This window comes from Telmatherina bonti (assembly GCF_933228915.1).
Source record: "Telmatherina bonti genome assembly, chromosome: 11".
NCBI lineage: Eukaryota > Metazoa > Chordata > Actinopteri > Atheriniformes > Telmatherinidae > Telmatherina > Telmatherina bonti.
Genome location: NC_136629.1, coordinates 37454747 through 37476407, shown reverse-complemented (window position 1 = coordinate 37476407; position 21661 = coordinate 37454747).

Genomic DNA, 21661 nt, shown 5'->3' with positions numbered 1-21661 from the left:
GTGGTCTGATTCAATCAGGTCCTCGGAGTCGATCAGGTCCTCGTGGTCTGAGTCAATCAGGTCCTCGGAGTCGATCAGGTCCTCGTGGTCTGAGTTGATTAGGTCCTCGTGGTCTGAGTCAATCAGGTCCTCGGAGTCGATCAGGTCCTCGTGGTCTGAGTCAATCAGGTCCTCGGAGTCGATCAGGTCCTCGTGGTCTGGATTGATCAGATCCTAGTGGTCTGATTCAATCAGGTCCTAGTGGTCTGAGTTGATCAGGTCCTCGTGGTCTGAGTCAATCAGGCCCTCGGAGTCGATCAGGTCCTCGTGGTCTGAGTTGATTAGGTCCTCGTGGTCTGAGTCAATCAGGTCCTCGTGGTCTGGATTGATTAGGTCCTCGTGGTCTGATTCAGTCAGGTCCTAGTGGTCTGAGTTGATTAGGTCCTCGTGGTCTGAGTCAATCAGGTCCTCGTGGTCTGGATTGATCAGATCCTAGTGGTCTGATTCAGTCAGGTCCTAGTGGTCTGAGTTGATCGGATCCTCGTGGTCTAAATTGATCGGATCCTAGACGTCTGGGTTGATCAGATTTCTGTCAGAAATCCCTTATGTGACCGTGAGCGATTTCTCCCGTCCGCCGTCTATCGGCGAGTTTTTTTGGGTTTTTTTTTTACCCACAATGCCATGTGTTGAACCCACAATGCATTTTGTTTTGTAGTCCACTTCCTGTTTTTGGTCCGCCTTAGTCCCACTCAGGATTGATTTGCACATTCTCATTTTCCCAATGAAGCGACTTTCTGCACAGACTTGGATTCCAGTTGAAAAGGCTGCTGTGAATGTGTCCTAAACCTCAGTTATCCCAAAGCAGCGAGAAAAAACAATCGTTCAAACCTTAAACGAAGGCAAAATATTTTCTGCAGAAAGAAGTTTCTAATAAACATTCATTCCCAGGCATTTCTACCTTTTTTTTTTTTATATCTCTTTTGAATATTACTTCTTCATTTCCTTTTTCTCCAGCACACCTTGATTTTCATCCTCTTCTAATTGTCTGCAGCCTCCAGTTAATATGGCGTAGCCTGTATTTGCATTAGCGTCTCCTCCTGGGCCACGTGGAGCTGCCATCCAACCTGAACAACCATCATTAGTATTGGTGACGGGGCTGAAGTCAATTCACTTTCACTTCCCTCATTTGCAAACTTGAAAGGAGAAGGTGAATCACTTTTAATGATGCTGCTCATTTGAAATTATTTCTCAATTTGGCAGACATTAAAACTAATCAGATTTTTTTTAACCTTCTTGGTTTTGGAAAAGACCCGTTCCTCTGCTAGTTAATTGAAACTGGCTGTCCTTGATGTCATTACAGGGTTCGAGAGCGTCACGGTCCGAATGCTTCTTTAAGAAATTCATTAAGATTTGCTTCAGTGCAGGACTTTTACTCCTGCAAGTTATTTTAAGGAAATTCATCAGTGATGGTTCCAGTGGGGAGTTTTGCTAATTTAGAAGGTCTAAATTTCTACCCAGGTTAATCTTGTAAATCAAGTTTTGTTTCCTGCAAAGAAAATCTGCCCGAAAAACTCAAGAATCAAAACTTCTTGTTGCCTTGACAACCAGAAAACTCTAACAGGTTTTCTTCCTGTTAAACGATCTGGGTATCAGTATTGATGAAAAAGTATCATAAACTAATGGTGTATTGTATGAACAGGGAAAGTTTTGGTAGTGACTTTCACCAGCGCTGTCTCTGTGCTATGATGAGCTCTAAATCCTGACTGAAACTCTTCAGATTGTTTCTGCTCAGATAGGAACATAGTTGGGTTGAAACTGTTTTCTCAAGAATTTTAGACAAGAAGGGGAGATTAGATATTGGTCTATACTTTGCTAAAACCCCTGGATCCAGAGTTGGTTTTTTAAGCAACGGTTTAATTACAGCTGTCTTAAAATATTGAGGTGCATATCCTATTAATAGAGATGAATTGATCAGGTCCTGTACAGATGTATTGATTAGGAAACAAATTTCCTTGAATAATCAGGTTGGGATTCGGTCTAAAACACAGGTTGAAGGTTTAGATGAAGCTATTATGTTGGTTAACTCGGAGAGCTGTACAGGCAAGAAATGGTCCAAATGAAAAATACGCAGCAGCATCATGCCTACATGTCCAAACGACACTGAAAGTTCCACGTTGGCGACTAGTTCTTACTCATTTTATTTGTTTGAGAAGACGTTGCAGTTAAGACAGGATTTTTTATATTTCTGGTCTTCCTCGCACCAAACTACGCATTTAGATTTAAAATCAACTTCATCAGATCCGATGGTTTGTTCAGGGAGACGTCGTGTTTAACCACATGGATGGAACAAACACATCTGAGTGGGTTTGCAGGTAAATGTAGAAAATCAGCTCCAAGCTGATGAATAAGTTCGATGTTTGGCATTTACTTAAGCTCAGGTTTATTCATGTGATTCCTAAACAACTTCGACTGATGTCATGATTTTCAGATTTTCTAGGCAGTGAAGTTTGGTTCCAGTTTTAAGGTAATGTTAGACTTAGACTTAGACTTACAGACTTTATTCATCCACAAGGGAAATTCTGTTGTCACAGTAGCTCAGAACAGCAATAGAGGAAGAAATAGAAACAGCAATAGTAGGTAAGAGAAAAAAAAAAAAAAAAAGTAAATAATAATAATAAAATAGAATAGGTACTATCCATAAAGCAATCTGGAATATGTACACTTTTACAAAGATAAAAGATAAATAAAACTGTCAAGTAAAATTGGCAATATAGAATATGGAAATTTAGAAATTTACAATATATACAACATGTGACTAAATGCAGTGCCAATTTACACAGAGGCTTTGAAATGAATGTTAGTTATCTGTCACAAAGTGGGGAGTTATTGTACATCTGTATAGAGAATGGTAAGAATGTGTTCTTGTAGCGCTCACTGTGACAGCGCAGCTGTAAAAGTCTGTTGGAGAAGGAGCTCCTTTGCCCCTCTACAGTCCGGTGGAGTGGATGAGCAGGATTGTCCATAATAGAGAGCAGTTTGTCCAGAGTCCCCCTGTCCCTCACTGTCACAAATGTCTCCAGTTGACAGCCAACCACCTGTCCAGCTTTGCGGATCAGTTTGTCAATCCGAGAGATGTCCCTTTTGGATGTACTGCTGCCCCAGCAGGCCACAGCGAAGTACAGGGCGCTGGAGACCACAGACTGGTAAAAGATCTCCAGCAGTTTACTGCACACATTGAAAGACCTGAGCTTCCTCAGGAAGTACAGTCTGCTCATGCCCTTCTTGTAAACAGCATTACAGTTGTCCCTCCAGTCTAGTCTGCTGTTCACATGGACTCCGAGATATTTGTAGCAGTCCACTATCTCCACCTGTGAGCCCTGGATGGTAATGGGCTCCACTGGTGTCCTCTTTCTCCTGAAGTCGATGACCAGCTCCTTTGTCTTGTCCACATTCAGGAGCAGATGGTTGGCGAGCTAGTGGCGCCCTGTCTTGGCTCCTCCTCCTGTCTTGGCTCCTCCCCCTCTGGTTCTGCTCCTTGCGTGATCCGAGGCTTTTTTATTCGCAGCTTTTTCCACCAACGATTTTCTCTTTCTCGGCTGTTTAGCAGGAGGAGGCAAATAAACCGAGCCGGGTCGGAAAATCCTTCCTGCATTTTCTCAGCCATGTTTGCCTTCCGAGTTTCTTCTTCACTACTTTGTATTTTCATCCTAACATGCTGTTTATATGCAGGGTGTGGCTATCAGGTATGCGCTGCTGGAGGGGGAGGAGGGGAGCCGGGAGAAGAAGCTACAGAATATAATAAATGAACAACTCCATTTGGGTGGGAACGTTTGGATTGGTCAGAGTTTTTACAGACTTACAGTAAACTGAGGGGTCTAACTATATTTCTTATTGTTCATGATTCCAGAATGTATAGAATACTATCAGGACGAGGAACCACTTCACCCAGAGGAACATGTCTCTGAGCAACTTTACTTACTGGAGATTTAACTAACTGAACTTCTTCAGAGACGTCCAGTGAACACTGCTGCAACCCGAAAGAAATGTGTAAAAAATGATGGCTTTATTGTTAAATTTAATGATCAATTTCAGCCTGAAAGATCCAGGCTTCTCTCCCCTCCATTTACCTGGAGAACTCCTCCTCCTCCGCCACTCGTCATCACTTCCCCCTCGGGTCATCGCCCAGCTGATGGTGAAGACGTAAATGTTTGACACCAGTTTGGACATCTTGGTCGCTTAACTGTCATCTTTAATGAGGTGAAAAAAGTGGAAAGTACTTTATTAATGTCTGAAGACACTTTGAAATAAAGACAAAGACGTGTGGACGAGTCCATCTTACAAGCTGGTTACGCTTCAAGTGAAGACGCAGTTTGATGATGTCATCAGGTGTCCTTGAATAGACGTCTATCTAAACGTTCAAGGTCAACTAAAAAATGAGTAAACCACTGGATTTATTGGATTTATTATATCTGAAACTATACAAAATATTTATCATATTGTGACAGTTTGCATCAGAGAATATGTGTTTGCTGTGTAAAATCTGATGCAGATAATTTCTGATGTTACATTTTAATGGCAATTTATGGTTTATTAAACGAGAAACTTCATTTTATTTTTCTTAACAAAAAAAAACAAAAAAAACTTGATTTTGTTGTTTAATCAGAAAGAAACGAGTTATTTTTAACACGTCCTCACAGTAAATTCTATTTATTTCTGCTGCGGATGCTTCATCATGCACACGTCATATTCAGAAGAGATTAGTTCAAGCCAGTCTGCGTTTGTGTGCGAGTCTGGTGGGAAATCATGAGTGGCCTTCTGAGACGCAGATGCTTCAGCAGATTATTGTCCTTATGTGCTCCTGCAATTACACAAGCAAACGTTGGTACACAAAAGCCCACAACCTCCTACGGTCCCACTCCGTCAGCCAAAGATCACTCTCCAATCCCAGAAGATGAACCCGCCATAAGTTCTATACGATTACTCATCCAAAGTCTCTCTCACACACACACACACACACACACACACACACACACACACACACACACACACACACACACACACACACACACATACACATGTACATCATTATTCTGAAAGCATTCAAGATGTTTAAGCAGATAAGGGAGAGAGATGTCAGGAGGTCAAAAGGGCAGAAAGAGGAGCGGTAGAAGAGGATGGGAAGGAGAAGAGAAGGTGATGAATTGAGTGGAGAAAAGAAGGACGGGGGACGAAACTGAAGAGAAAAACTTATGAGACGCCACAGAAAAGATATTTGATGAAAATTCAAAAAAGGGGCAAGAAGAGAGCCGAGGAGAGGAGAAATTAGATGGAAGAGGGAGAGAGAAAAGCAAATTTCATATCAGCTTTTGACCTTCTTTTAGCTTCACTAAATGAGATGTTAGATTAAAGGCCCAGACGGAGCATATGAAGAGTTTAAGCTTTAAAGGGAGAGTGTGAGGAAAGGATGGGAGCAGGGCAGGCGAAAGGAGATTAAGGGTAATCGGGGAGGCGGATATGTTTGTGTAGTTACGATAAATAAAAGGAGATAATCTTAAAAAGAAACAATGAAAGTGCTAAACATGGTGTGTGAGAGGCAGAGGGAGGGAAATGGATGTTTTCGCCTTAATCTGAACAGCAATTCCAATTTCTTCTTGTAATTCATAAGGAAGATATTTTGGCTTCTTAATGAATGCTTAATGAAGTGTCAGGAGAGCTGTGTTTACATCAGAGAGACACTCGCATGCAATAAGTAAAAGGGGATGCAGGACATTTGTTGGCAGACATGTAGTCATTTCCCATTAAGGCGCTTATAATTGGCTCATTTTGAGTTATGGTGGATGTAGGACGCAGCTAGCGCTGACTAGTAATGCAGCCTGACAATAAATCTGCAAGTTTACTGCATCAAATGGAGACGGGGAAGATGTGTGGCGGCCACACTCCTCCAGCCTGACAGTCAGCTTAACGTACGTTTTCTGTTTAAGAAGCAAACATTTAACACTTTCGATGTTTTTCAGCTATAATTAAATATACATTCTTTAAACTACCACACCGGTTTGGGTCCAGAGAGGAAGAAAATCCTGTGTCAGACAACAGAGTAGGGAAATAAAACATGTCTTGAGCTGAATAACATCTAAAAGGTGAAATGACGCGACACCACAGTGACACTTTCTCCACTTTTATGGTTGACTGGAATTTAGTCCAGGAGTCTGTGGGAATAAATGTACGAAACATCGCAGCCTGCACGGTGTGGGTGGATTAATCTGCTTTCATGAAGATGTACTGGCACGAGATGAATGCTTTCTACAATACTTGACACGCGTGTAAACCTGCCAGGCAGCATCAGCACGCGTGAAGAAAGATCATGTGGATATGATGAACAACGTAACACGTCAGAACAGAGATGGACGATACCAAAACTTTCCCCGTTGATACAATACCATTAGTTTATGATACTTTTTCAATAATACTGATACCCATATTGATACTTCAGCTCCTTAGAGGAAAATCACAATTAGAAAGCAAAAATAAATGCTTTAAAACAATAAAACAATTGTGAATTATATTGATGGGTAAATTAAACAGTTAATTTTTTAAAATAATGAAATAATTCAATTATAGATTAATATGCAATAATTTACATTTATTAAATGGAAAATAAAAATATATAAGATTTAAAAATATTTTGTCAAATATTAGATGATGCAGAAAAATCTCAGTTCAATAAATGAAACATTAAACCAAGACTCACATCAGCAGCATCATCAGGACATCTGATTGGCTGCCATGATCGTGTGGCACTGAAGGAAAACAGTGTTTCTGGGCTCCACACACAGTTTATTGTCTAAAACCCTCAGAAGTGAAGACAAATGGCCCGTCTTGTATCGGCAGAGTGGTAACTAAATACTCTGACGATATCGGCTGATATCGATGTATGGACTCCAGTATATCGATACGCCTTCCCTACTTTTGATCAGGGGAGCTTAGCGAGATGTTTCCAGCAGCTCCATGGAAGGTTTTTTGACTGCATGTGTTGAGAGAACCAAAAGAAAAAGCTGTCCGACAGTTACTGAAAGAAAATCTAATTTGTCACCTTGATTTGTCAGACTGAGGAAGAGGAGGAATCCCCGGCCTCTGCATAGCATCTGCAGCCCAAATGGGTTATCAGTGGAAGGAAAAGGCTGGTCTGACACGTAAAAATCATAAAATCACCAGACTGGAGACAAAACAGGTCAGAATCTAAGAGGAATGGAGATAAATGTTGCAGAGGAGCCTTTAAAACAGCCCAGTAGTGCAGATCTATACTGAAACATCAATACCGCCGATACAAGCGGCGTACGTTCTAGTAACTGATATTCACGTTAAAATATCAATATTTTTATTTAATTTGGATTAAATATGTAGTTTATCGCAGTAGAATGCAATGTAACATAACCATCTTGTTTGAATCCTAGCCTATTGGTAGGAACTACTTTTTCCTTTTACAACTTCTTTACATTGTGTAAATATGCCAGATTTAGCTAGAAGCTACTTTCCATCTGTCGTCCCCAGATATGTACAGATAACAAGACATATAAAAACATGTCAGTTTCTAAATACATAATATACAAAAAACAATCCACATATAATAAATTGCACATATTAAACCGTCGCTATATTGACAGACTTTATTGGTTTTGAGACTAAATGAAAGAATGATCTGGCGTCTTGAAGATATCTTAACGACCATGACACATGAAGTCGAGCGCTTCAGATTTTTTTAAATTTTGTCCTTTAATGTGTTCATACACACTGACCAACAGGAAGACGGTGCCTCTGCCAGTAATCCTGGCCTGACATAATTTAGTGTGTGGGGAAATGATGTTGACATGTTTGTTGACGGTAGTTTGTAAACAGAATGGATGCTTATCACTTCAGAGGTAGTCATAAATATAGAAAAAAAAAAATGCTGGAGGTAAAGACAGTCTTCCAAAATCCTTTACGTGAACTCTCCCTGCCACCCAGGAATGAGTCCACCGTCTTTTTTTCCCCTTTGCGCTCTAGAAGCATAGAGCAGCCACTATCGCCCAAAGTGCATCTGTTGCCATGATTGATTGACAGCTGCTTGTCCCGCCTCTCCATCTTGTGCCCTCTGAAGGTGCTCGACTGCATCTGATGATCATAGGCCATTCTAGTAGCGTGGCCACTTGCCAGCGCAAGTCACCGAACAAATTTTTGACAATGTGTTTGTTAACCTGACACCGTTGTCGACAGAAGTTGTCATTGTTCTTGTGCAGTGTTTGGTTTGTTTGCGAAGCTTTCAACCAGCATTTATTTGGCCCATTTAAACGGTTAAATCCAGACTAGATATAGCTCAGGTTCAGATGGACATGGATAACACTGAAGCTGTTTGTTATCATCACTACCTTTCCTCTTGTTATAACCTCCATAATATTCTGTTCCGCTGCATAACACACATCGTACGGGAACCTACGTCATCTTATTTTCCCTCCCTTTGCTCTCCACAGTCACATCATCTTTGGTATTTTAACAGCTGTTCCAAATCAATTCGTTAAAAAAAGGCAGTAGGAGTCTTCTGAAATGTTATCATAGTTTACATACAGCAGACTTGTAGCTATAAACGATATGTTCTAGCTGTGTTTGCATGTAGGAACACGTCTTCAGATGTTTGCATTTGCACATGTGCAAGCATATAAATCTCTGCTCTGCACAGGAGTTTGAACTTTCATTACTTATGCTCGTGTGAGTGTGCACACTCTGGGATGCGGGGGTAAAACAGATGACTTGTCACGTCTGTCTCCCAGGAAGTGCATCTTCATTAGTAACCAATCAAAATCCAATTACAGCCAGTATCTTGCCATATTAGGGCCCTGGCATTAAAATGATATGGTGTGCGGATATATTTCCAATCACTGCAGACTTTAATTACCGTCCTGTAGCACACAGGGCTGCTCTTTACAGAGATGGGTGGGAGCTGAAGGATGGAAGTTAAGGAATGGAGGGAGAAGGGGAGCATAAAATGAGCATTAGTGAGGGGAAAAGGCAAAAGGGGGGTGTCTTTAATAAGGAATGGGAGGGAGTAATGGTGTGGGTGATTGGGTGTATCGTTCTCATATCTCTGCACACTTTATGCCATACTGGTCTTACATCAGTAGTGCGGTAGAGGGCTACTACAGTTGGATGTGAATATATATATATATGTATATATACATATATATATATATATATATATATATATATATATACACACATACATACATGGAACACTAAAGTAACACGTGTTAGATCTGAATAAATGAAATATTTAATTAAATTCTTTGTTCTTTCCATAGTTGAATGTGCTGACAACAAAATCACAAAATCACTCAAAAATTATCAATGAAACTCAAACATATCAACCCATGAAGGTCTGGATTTGGAGTTCTACTCCAAATGAAAGTGGAAAAACACACTACAGGCTGATCCAGCTTTGATGTAATGTCCTTTAAACAAGTCAACATGAGGCTCAGTAGTGTGTGTGGCCTCCGCGTGCCTGTATGACCTCCCTACAACGCCTGGGCATTCTCCTGATGAGGCGGTGGATGTTCTCCTGAGGGATCTCCTCCCAGACCTGGACTAAAGCATCCGCCAACTCCTGGACAGTCTGTGGTGCAACTTGGCGTTGGTGGATGGAGCGAGACATGATGTCCCAGATGTGTTCAGCTGGATCCAGGTCTGGGGAACGGGCGGGCCAGTCCATAACATCAATGCCTTGGTGTTGCAGGAGCTGCTGACACACTCCAGACACATGAGGTCTAGCATTGTCTTGCATTAGGAGGAACCCAGGGCCAACCGCACCAGCATATGGTCCCACAAGGGGTCTGAGGATCTCATCTCGGTACCTAACGGCAGTCAGGCTACCTCTGGCGAGCACATGGAGGACTGTGCGGCCCTCCAAAGAAATGCCCCCCCACACCATTACTGACCCACTGCCAAACCGGTCCTGCTGGAGGATGTTGCAGGCAGCAGAACGTTCTCCACGGCATCTCCAGACTCTGTCACGTCTGTCACATGTGCTCAGTGTGAACCTGCTTCCATCTGTGAAGAGCTCAGGGCGCCAGTGGAGAATTTACCAATCTTGGTGTTCTCTGGCAAATGCCAAATGTCCTGCACGGTGTTGGGCTGTAAGCACAACCCCCACCTGTGGAATCGGGCCCTCATACCACCCTCATGGAGTCTGTTTGACTGTTGGAGCAGACACATCCACATTTGTGGCCTGCTGGAGCTCATTCTGCAGGGCTCTGGCAGTGCTCCTCCTGTTCCTCCTTGCACAAAGAAGGAGGTAGCGGTCCTGCTGCTGGGTTGTTGTCCTCCCACGGCCTCCTCCACGTCTCCTGATGTACTGGCCTGTCTCCTGGTAGCGCCTCCATGTTCTGGACACGACGCTGACAGACACAGCAAACCTTCTTGCCACAGCTGGCATTGATGTGCCTCCTGGATGAGCTGCACTACCTGAGCCACTTGTGTGGGTTGTAGACTCCGTCTCATGCTACCACTAGAGTGAAAGCATCGCCAGCATTCAAAAGTGACCAAAACATTGGCCAGAAAGCATTGGAACTGAGAAGTGGTCTGTGGTCACCACCTGCAGAACCACTCCTTTATTGGGTGTGTCTTGCCAGTTGCCTATAATTTCCACCTGTTGTCTATTCCATTTGCACAACAGCATGTGGAACTGATTGTCAACCAGTGTTGCTTCCTAAGTGGACAGTTCCATTTCACAGAAGTGTGGTTGACTTTGAGTTAAATTGTTATTTAAGTGTTCCCTTTATTTTTTGAGCTGTGTAAATATTTGCCGTAGGCCTGCTGGCATCAGACTGGTTGGGCACCCCACAGGGCAGCATAAACGCTCAAATGAGCCACTTATCTTCACTGACAGCTGTAGTAAGAGTTAATGAAACAGAACAGGAATTAAGCTGAGTCATCCCAGATGGCTGAGTAGTTTAACCAGTTCATCAGACAGTTATTCAGTCCAACAGGTGAAGAGATAAAAAGTTAGGTGTTCTCTAAATTGCTTCGGCAGATGGTTGGTTAATCGATGAGTTCAACAGGTACGATTGAGGTTTCCTGAATTTGGTATATTGAGCTCAAAAACTTGCCAATGTTTTCCATGACAAAACCCTTATCATCTTGATTAATCACATTTTAATTGCTTAACAGTATTTGCCCGATAAAAGCATGTTTTATTTTGTTTTTTTTTTAGATTAGATGGATTTAATTGGATGACTGAATCAAATAAAGACACCAACATTAGCTGAACCTCCATTACATTTCTTTGCAAAATAAAAGCCATATTTGTAATTGCGATTTGCAGGTGTTTCCATTGAACAGCTGTTTGGCGCATAAGCTTCAGTTCTCATGAAATCTCATCCAGCTGAAGAGATTTTACGAGAATTGCAGCTTTTGCAAGGTAGCCACGGAAAGTTATTTTGGGCTTTTCTACTTGCTGCAAAGAATTTGCTATGAATTTTTCAAGCACATATTCTTTTCTAAAACTCCATTAAAGTTTTTTTTTTGTTGTTTTTTTTTAAAAATTTATTTATTTATTTTTTTTATTTTATTGCATTATTTTTTATATTTGCACAATTCTAGGTGTAATGGAAACTCACCTAAAATTATTGTAAAGTCAAGCTTCAGTAATATCTGGAAAAATACATTTAATCACATTTTATTTGAACATTTTTGGACATAAATGGATGAACTCAAATTTGTACTTTAACTGTCGATGACTTTTCTCCGTGTATAATAACCATTGTTTCAGTTGTGGTTAAAATTTGGCCATGTGTTAATGTCGAATTACAGTTTTACCTTCTCTTTTATATCCAGACCCATGTGGACTCAAAGCAAAGCTGGGACGTGGAGGAATGCTAATTAGTAGAAGGATTATTTCTCTGCCAGCTTGTTGATCTCTCTTTCTCTCTCTGACACTTCCCTTAAAGGAAAGTGGTGCTCATGTAACAGTATTAAGTGAAATGACTGTGTTGGAGGACAACACCGAGCTTCCGGTGCAGGGGTGTATGGTAGATTGGAGAAGTGGCTTCATTATGATCCCACTTTCCTCCTTAAGATTACATAAAAACATCAAAGTGAGTAGTAGACAGAATGAGAGGGTGACGGAGAATACATTTCCATAAAAATATCTGGTGGGACATGCATGCATGTGGATGGATTTTTCCAACATGAACATATGAAGACTAGATGTGATGGGGAAATGATGCATAATACAGAAAGTTTTCCTTCTCTTTACCATATAAAAGTAGTTTTTATGTCTGTATGTAAGACTATTTTGTGACTGAAATTTGTACGTTTATAAGGTGATGAGCTTGTACTTTGTGAAAGGCTGCAATCCAGATTTGTGACTGAGACATCAATTTAGTGCACAATTCTCTTCTCATCCACAGCTGTAACCCACTGTTCAGCCCTCAGAGGATGCCATCGCAATCTTTACATGAATTGGCACTTTCTTTGCCTCGCTGCAGTTGGGATGCCGCTTTGAATTTGCAGTCATAAACAATTTGCCGGCATCAAATGATTCAAACACCACTGATGGAAATGGATCCATATCTCCTTCAAAATGTTGATTGGTTATTTCTGGCCCTGGGGAACCAGCGCTCCCACCACCGCTGATCCCATAAATCTTGCCCTCAAGGCACACTGAATGAAACACTCGGGCATTTCATGCTTTGCTGAATGAATCAGGAACAACACTGAAGCCGTGAGTCTGTTGGCTAAATATCACAAGCTTTTAGTTGTCATGTAAGCAGCACATCTGTGAAATCTGACTTCAGCTGAGTAAATAAATTACACTTGAAAACCCTTCAGTAAGCATTGTTTGCCCTGATCAGAGGACTTGTGTGTTTAAATATCACAGAGTTGGTTTTGATTGGCAGGTAATTTGTGTCAGACAACATACTTTCTTCATTTATGTGATAAATTAATCCCAAACTGACTCCATGATCGGAGATGTGGACCATGCATCCTCCAGGATTCTGGGTTATTGTTGAAAATACCTTATTTTAACGCCAGTTTCTAATGCAACAATTGCTGCAGGAGCTTCCAAGTCTAGTTCTTGAGGTTTAAATCCTCCAACGTTTAGATGCATCTCTTCTCCAACACACCTGAATCAAATGAAGGTCTTGTTGCCAGGTATCTGCAGAGCTGAATGACATGCAGATGATGTAAATCAGACATTTGTTCAGGCGAGTTGGGAAAGGCGATCCATTTAACTTCAGGGCTAACCTTGTGTTTTCTGTACTACGAGGCGGATTTACCTCTTACTGCGGGATATCACAACAGTAAAGTAATGGCCAACCTGCTTCGGAGCAGGTTATGTTCTACATAAGAGGTAAACGAGTATAAAAGCATCACCTCCTGACCAATCAGTTCTCTTGGAAAATGGCTGCCCAATCTTTCAGGATGCGCACACAAAGTCTAAAAATTGCTGTATGAAATATAGAAATTTACCAAAACGTCTGAGTAACAAAGTCATCAAAGTGATGTACATTTATTTTGTCTGATAAATTTATGTTCTGTAATCTGTTTAACTTGCATATTGACAGCCTGACTGTTGCTATGGCAACAGTGTTTCTTTTGGCGTGGATGATTTGTTTTAAATTAATCTTCATTCATCAGTTCATTTTCCGAACCGCGTCGTCCAATTAAGGGTCGCGGGGAAGCTGGAGCCTATCCCAGAGGCAGGTACACCTGGACAGGTTACTAATCCATCACAAGACCCCACAGAGAGACAAACAACCATACAAACTCATTAAGGGACAATTTAGAGTAACCAATTAACCTAACATATATGTCTTTGGAAATGGTAGGAATCCGAAGTACACCGAGAGAAGAATAATTCTCTGCTTTTCCTTGGTAAAGTAGCCGCTCTGCGGGGTTTCTCCGTGTCTGTGATTGGTTAGATGCAGCAAACTCCGCCCCTTTTATGCAAGCATGCACTGATCAAAATGGGAAATCCCTGGATTGAATTGACAGGTTGTCAACCAGCTTTGTAGTACTGCTTATCCAGATCCTGAATGTCTGGATAACAGAGATATCTGGGTTTTATTAATCAGGCTTCGTTGTACAAGTATCTGGTCATTCTCGCCTGAAAGTCGTGCTTTTTGGATTGTTCTTTGGCTGATCGAAATTCATACAGAGTTACATATAACATTCCATAGATCATCCATCTTTGGTCTGGATTGGGAATTATCATTGTGGTGGAGTCTGTCAGATTTTTAATCATTATTTGAATTATTCAAATGTAAGCCTGGTAAAAAAAAAAAAAAAAAAAAAAAAAGTACAGCCAAAACTGACAAAAACAAGATGATAAAAGAAAGACAGTTACTTTAATCCCTTCAAATGGACCATTAATTAAGTCATCAAGAGATTTGCCAGATATAATAAGCCTGAAGTGCGTGAGCCTCTCGCTGCTGTTGTTTATACCAGTCTGTGCTTCATCTTTGACATAATCCCTTTTCGCCAGGCGAGCACGAGTGACAAAATACTCTGAAATTTGGAGGACTTTGCACCCACATGCACAGAGGCATGCAGTGATTCAAACTGTGCTCATTAACACGGGATGAAACGGTGCAAAGAATGAACTCTGTGCTGAATGTGAACACATACACACCAAATCTCAGCATCTACAAGGTCATTACGGCCAGCATGATAATGCTACCTACTCAGGATTTGCACTTTGAAGTTCCTCTTCAGTGCAGTGTCACTTTGTCATGCATGTAAAATTTGTTTTGGGATTTTTAATGCCATGTTTTTAAGCTGCTTTAAGCACGAGCAGTTCAGAAAATACAGAGAAATACTGGTACCTTGATAAAGTAAAGGTTCAAATGATGACTAACACTTCCCATAGTTCAATACCTTAAACAGATGAACTTTAAATACTTTAAATAAAGGAATTAAAATTAGCCTTTTTTGTGTTGCCATTGTGTGAGATTTTCAAGTAGCTTTCAGTGACTTGGTGTGAGACCTTGGTGAACTTGTACATTGAAATGTAATAAATACTGTTCTTTTCTTTCTTTTGATCATCCCGCCATCCTTGGGTGAGTAATTTAGCCGGTGACCCGTGTTGAATAAGATGGTAATACGGCTGCAGAGTGTGTAAAAGTGGGACATATCTTTCATTCTCTCCACCTGCCTCTTTTTTCTTCCTGCATATTTCAAGGCTTCTGTCTCAGTCTTGTAGCCTCGCTGTCATTCAAGGCCTTCACTGAATGAAATGCTGCACATGTGATATTTTCAAAAGATTATGCTGTGCTTATTGTACACGTTTTCTTTTTCACCATTCAGACGGGATTATTTTCTCTCCACTGTTGCTTTAATGGAAACCACTTGTGAGTTTTTCTTTTTGTCATTGCCTCTAATCATTTTATAATTCAACCTTTTGAGGGGAATGTAGCATCTCTTTGTCATTTTTTTACCCCCTCAAGGAGGTGGAGGATTTCATGTCTTTCCCTGTCTGTTCGCAACTACCGGATGGATGTTTTTCTTTTTTTTTATCTGGGAACGGGCCTTGGCCTGACTTAAACTCCATTAAAGGTTGAGAGTAGTCTGGATCAGCATCTGGATCAGGAATGTTGTGAAGGATTCTTCCTCATTGTGAGATAGAACCATTTTCAGTAAATCTGCATAAAACTCGACAATACATGGTGAGAAAATCCAGGAGAAGTTCCCAACAGGTTTTCCAAGATATAAAAGGTAGATGTGGATCCTGGCAACATTCTAGATACTCCCATCCAAAACAGAAAATACTTTCTAGATATGACTATTCAGAACAGGAACAACATTGTGGATACCATCATCCAGATAAGGAACAACGTTCTAGATAATATCATCCAGACCGGAAACAAGGTTCTGGATACTACTATCCTGAACAGGAATGATGCTCTAGATACTACCATCCAGATTAGGAACAACATTATAGATATCACTATCCAGAACAGGAACAACAAACATGCCACAAACAACGCAATATAGCCAAGACACTGTGGATTCATTATCAATGGATCTGGAATCTGCTTGTAGATCCATATAAGATGGATGTAGGACCAGAACATCAGCTGCTGGCTGGATGTCTGATCTCTCATGGTGCTTTTCTAGTAATATCATCTATTCCCGTTTTGATGTGTGTACTTTACCGGAGCTCATTGTGAAGTGATTTAGGACCTGCTACAGCATTGAGATGAAGATGGAGGGTGAAAGGCTCCAGTCACGTTGCTTTTTTAAGTAATCTTCTTTGTTGATGGTGAAAAAGGCTTCTGTATTGTTGTAAATGGCAGTCGAACAGATTTTCCAGCTTGCCAGGTAGTAAGCCTCTCTCTCTGGTCTTCCATGTCTTCATCACTGTGTGGAAAAAATGCCGCCTTCTGCCACGTTGCTGAGGTTTCAGGATGGCTGGTTGTCATGGTGCCTCCCTACTGGCTCATGTATCAACACTTATTCTCTATTACAAGAACGTGTCAGATGATTAGCAGAGGTCTTAATGCACCAAAGATGACACATAGACAGATTTTGGCCAGAAACCAACAGAAAATGGAATAAAATAAATCAAAGACTGAGCAGTGCTCTGAATCACTTAGGTTTCTGTCAAATGGCTCCAAAAAATTACAAACTCTGAACAAGTAGACAGATGAAAATGCAGCATGTTCTCAGTTTGGAAGCTTCCTGCTTGCGTAATCGCTGTACAATAACAGTAAACTGTGCGGTTACAAATGACCATTACAGAATTTGTTAAAAAAAGAAAAACAAAAAAAAAACTACTTGTTAATCATCTGACAGCGTTTCCTTTATTATAAAGTTGACAGTTTGACAGCCAATACGCGCTAAACCGTCAGTTATTAGTGACTGACAAAAATCATTGAAGCCAGATTGCAACATCTGTGTGGATAGACCCGACCTAAGTCAGCCTGACCTTAACCGCCAATCACCGAGTCCGTCTCCATTTGCTTCAGTTTCAGATCCAATCTGGCAGGGACTGATAAAAATCTCTCCCTGCTAGATTGCTCTTTAGCATTTAGCATCACTCTTGGCAATGAAAACATGCTTCTCAGATTGGCTGTAAATTGGTCAGTGGTTTCTCCACGATGAAGACATCCTGGCCGCTGAAGGTGAGAAGTGCAGTGTTACACCACACTGCCCTAGTAGTCACTGCGAACTGCATCTTGCATCTTGTTTTCTGCCATATAATAAAAAGAGATATATCACTGGAATCCTCTGGACTTCTACAGTTCAAACTGGCCATTTAGTTTCTTTTTTAGCAAATCTTTAGCGCAGAAAGTTCAAACTAAACTGAAGAGCCAGTTGAGTTACTGTTACCAGATATCACATCAGCTCATTTCTTGATCTTCAACAAGATGAGTAAAGAAGGGATCGTCCAAAGAATGTGAATTTATTCTCTTTTATGTGGGGAGTAACATCCAACTGACTTTAAGCTTTGGGGAATTAATTTGTTTTCTTCACACAGGCTCGCCACAGAGTCTTTGGACTTATTTTCAGGCATAATGGGTCTTGTTCAAGGACCTCACGACAACAGTTGATGAGGGAGGTTGAGTGTTTCTTATTCAACATTCATGCGCAGGGTTTCTCAGCAGGGGATTTGAACCTGCAACCTCCCACAGCAGAATAACAAGCCTAGTTGGCTGATGATACTCGGAGCATACAAATGTGGGGCCGTTATCTGTTTGAACTGCGACAGATTATTACTACTAAGTCATTATCTCCCCTTTCAGACTTATTCCACTGCAGAGGCTATTACTGCCACAATGGCCCATAGCTCGACGCTGAGGATAGACTCATTTACTGGAGTTTTATTACATTTCAAATAGAAGCGACTTATCTCTCCGTCTGTCCATCTGTCCTTATGAGTACATGTGTGTGCATTGAACCGTCCCACAGATTACTTTATTATCTTTGAGTTTCCTTTTTGAGAGCCACGACTTTATCAGCTGATCATTCTCCTTCTCTTAAACAATTCTCAGTTTTCCTCCAATGTAAGTCTTTTTCGTCGCACTCTCTATCTCGTTCTTCATTGTTCTGGAAAACAGTGTGATAATATTTGGGCCTTAAATGTTGACTGTCAACAGCAGAGTAAAGTAAAACTTAAAAAAACGCCTGTGAGGAGTTATTCAGAGAAAAGACAGAATGTCGCTATATGATGGGAAATATTGTTAAATTCCATAGTAAGACATGATCTGTTTTGGTGGAACTGACCAGTGAGACCCTTCAGAAATACACCCAGTTCCATTAAATGTCGTTATGCTTCTAACATTTGATACTTTTAATATCCGGCCATTGGACATGTGATTTAATTTAAAGAGTTAACAGATAAGCTGCTGCAGCTCAATGCTTAATTACACATAAACTCTGTTCTGCAAATTTTAGAAATTTGAAAGCCTAATACACACACAATATCCTGTGAACTCCTGAGACCTGCAGCAGCATCCTAATACAAGGACATTTGGTTGTCTGCACCATTATACAGAATTTTCTGGAACTATAACCTGTAGAACAATTAATGCCCATTTATGCTGGACACAGAAGATGAACATCCTGATGAACGACTGTTTTGTACGTCTTCTCCGTTGGTCTGTTTACAAGGAGCTTGTCTTTTTGTCACCTGATACACAAAATGATGCAATAGCACCTGGAGAAGACACAGAACAACAAAACATTCCTCCTCTTCTTCTGGTGTTTTTGGGCGGTTGTAAACAACTTTATAGCGTTGCATTTCTGCTACCAACCGCTGTTAAAACATGGAAGTGAAATCTGAACACAGCACTGCCCTCTAGTGGACCAACTGACATAACATTTGCAGTTTGAGGGTGGCAGCTTATGACAATGTTTGCAACGGATGTCTCTATTTGCGTAGACAAGAGAGCAGAAACAGTCGTTTACCCTTCCATCCGTTCCATCTGAATAGATTTTATTTTTCAGTGAACTGTGTTTCAGATAGTTAGAAGAAATCTCCAACTCAAGTCACACTAAAGCTCCTTAATTTTGGAGCTTAGACGATATGGGCCGGTTTTGCAAGTGTTGCAGTGTCTTTATTTTGATTTCAGTGAACATTTTGTGTTGTGACTCGGTTCATTATGTCAACGATATGAGGTTTTAGATGCTTGCAGTTGGTATTAAGTGACCGAACATGTCCTGAGTTAATTTTTCTGTTCTAACAGGGGTTTCAGAGGCAGCATTTACACTGTCCCACACATGGAGAATCTCTCCTTTGAAGACCACCGGGTGGCAGGAGGCGTAGCCCGATGGTTGGGTCAGTCTAGCAATCCATGACAGTTCCACCAGCTGATGAAGACATGTCACAACGGACACTGGATGATGTTTCTGAAAAACATTGAAGTGACAATCTAAACATATCAAAGGTAAACCAACAACTCTTTTTTTAAAGACCTTGTCTGATATGAAAAGAAACTTCATATCTGACAGCGTTCTTTGGGTTTAGTTTATAGACTGTATATATAAAATGGACGGAGCCACCGTGACGTTACCATAGGTTTCTGAAGAGCTTAATTGAAGCTCATTGGGCGGTTCCAACCATCGTCATCTTGGTAGCATCATGCATATCGTCTCTCCTGGAAAATACAAAAATGGGCAATGAGGTGGAGCTGAGAAGGGGCTGTGAGCGTGGAGGTGGATGATTGACATCCAGCGGGCTGCCTGTAGCTAAGACCTATCAGAGCTAAAGCTTGTTACGTCCTCCATGAGAAGTAAGAACTTTGTTGTTGCTCTTAAGGCCACAAGAACAAGAAGCTTCGTCTGCAGCGGGAAGGGATCACTGCGGGTGGAGATGTCTGCTTTTATTGCCACTTATTTTATATTTAGCGAGCAATTTTGTCCACGGCAGGGCAGTGTGTGCACACACACTGTGTGGTTTAGTGCCTTGTGTTGTAAAAATGTTTGTCCTTTTTTTCTTGGGGCCTCGAGAGCAGGAACAAACTTTTCACTTCTTGTGGAGTATGTAACAGGCTTAAACCAGAGCTAGCAGGAGCTAACCAGCTAATGGAGGTAAGTGAGCTAAAGCTAAGTCACGCTGTTAACTGGCTAAAAACCGCGGTCATTCCACGTTCCTCCTTCTTGAAGCAGGATGTCAGCTACCTGTCAATCAAAAGAACACGCCCCTAAAAAAAATCACTCTCCCTGCAGTTTTCCTAAAGGTAAACCTGACCTATTAAACCTTAAATGCTTTTTGTACCAGGCTGTAAACATGTTTATTCCTGCTGTAAACATGTTTATTCCTGCTGTAAACATGTTTATTCCTGCTGTGAAGTTGGTCTTTTTAACATGGGAGTCTATGGGGATTCGCTCTATTTTGGAGCCCCTAGTGGATGAAGGGGGAACTACAGTTTATTGCACGTCCACAAAAGCTTCACTTTTAACTTTTGTTACTGTAATTCATTTTCTCCTTCAAAATGCCATTTTTGGACTGGGAACCAGTCCAGGCTGGAACCTGACTCGAAGTCATTGAATTGTTAGCTTGCATGCTAAAGTTGTCAATAAATCAACATTTTGTCAGTGTTCCAGCAACAATATGGTTTAATTCATATTAAATAAAAATGAATTAACGAACAATAAAATATATTTCCAGTATCACATTACCATGTCAAAAATCTGCTTTTTGTTGCGGTTCAGTTTCTTCTTTATTTCAGACTCAAAGTCAATAAAAAGACAAACAAATGAATAGACAGATCAGATAAAGATACTGTACCATAAACATAGTCCAAATAAGCACAATCTCCAATGTCTCCAGAGCACTGAGCTGTACTTGTTGCTACTCCACTCGGGTCTTAAAAGGATAAATATTTTTATTTTGTGTAAAAAAAAAAAAAAAAAAAAAAAAAAAAAAAATGATCTAGGCATTTAATTAGAGCATGTTATCTGCACAAATATCAGGCTGGTACCGGTCCAGTTAGGGACTTCAACAGGATTCTGAGCTTTGTTTTATGCAAGTTTAGGAAATTTAGCTTTTGCATATCTGCACTAAAAGAGTGCAGTATAGAGTCAATAACAGTCGGCTTTACACAAGGCAAGTTTTACTATTTCCGTGCACATTCCAAATTTTGTCTTTTTCGTTGTCATTTTCGCTTGCACAAATAATTTACAGTACGGCTTCTGTATGTCATCATTATCAGGGCCGGATTAAAAGTGCACAGGCCTCTGGGCCCAGTGTGTTCCAGGGGCCCCCTTCCCCACCATAACATTGTGTAAATTGTGAAACAACATTTCCAACATTTCTCAGTCAGTGGTATCAGTAGCAATGCATGAGACAGTGTGGTGTAACTATCTGGCTGTTATGTACATTTAGTTTCATGTCCAAACTGCTGGTGTTTGCCCTACGTGGGCCCCACACGGGCCCTGAGAGGGCGTGGGCCCCAGGGCCCATGCCCATAATGCCCATTGCAAAATCCGGCCTTGATCATTATTATTAGAGGGATTACTTCTGATCATGTGACCATTTCCTCCACAGTCAGCTCCTCTCCTGACAAGTAAAACACAGGAAAGACTGACTTCCATTGACAGTCGTCAGCGTAAAGAAGATGGTTTAGTAGTCTTGCCTCTACCGTATTACAGTTTTTTTAGTCTTTGAGAGCAGCCATCCATGTATAGGTTAGTTGTATAATGCAGATAAACT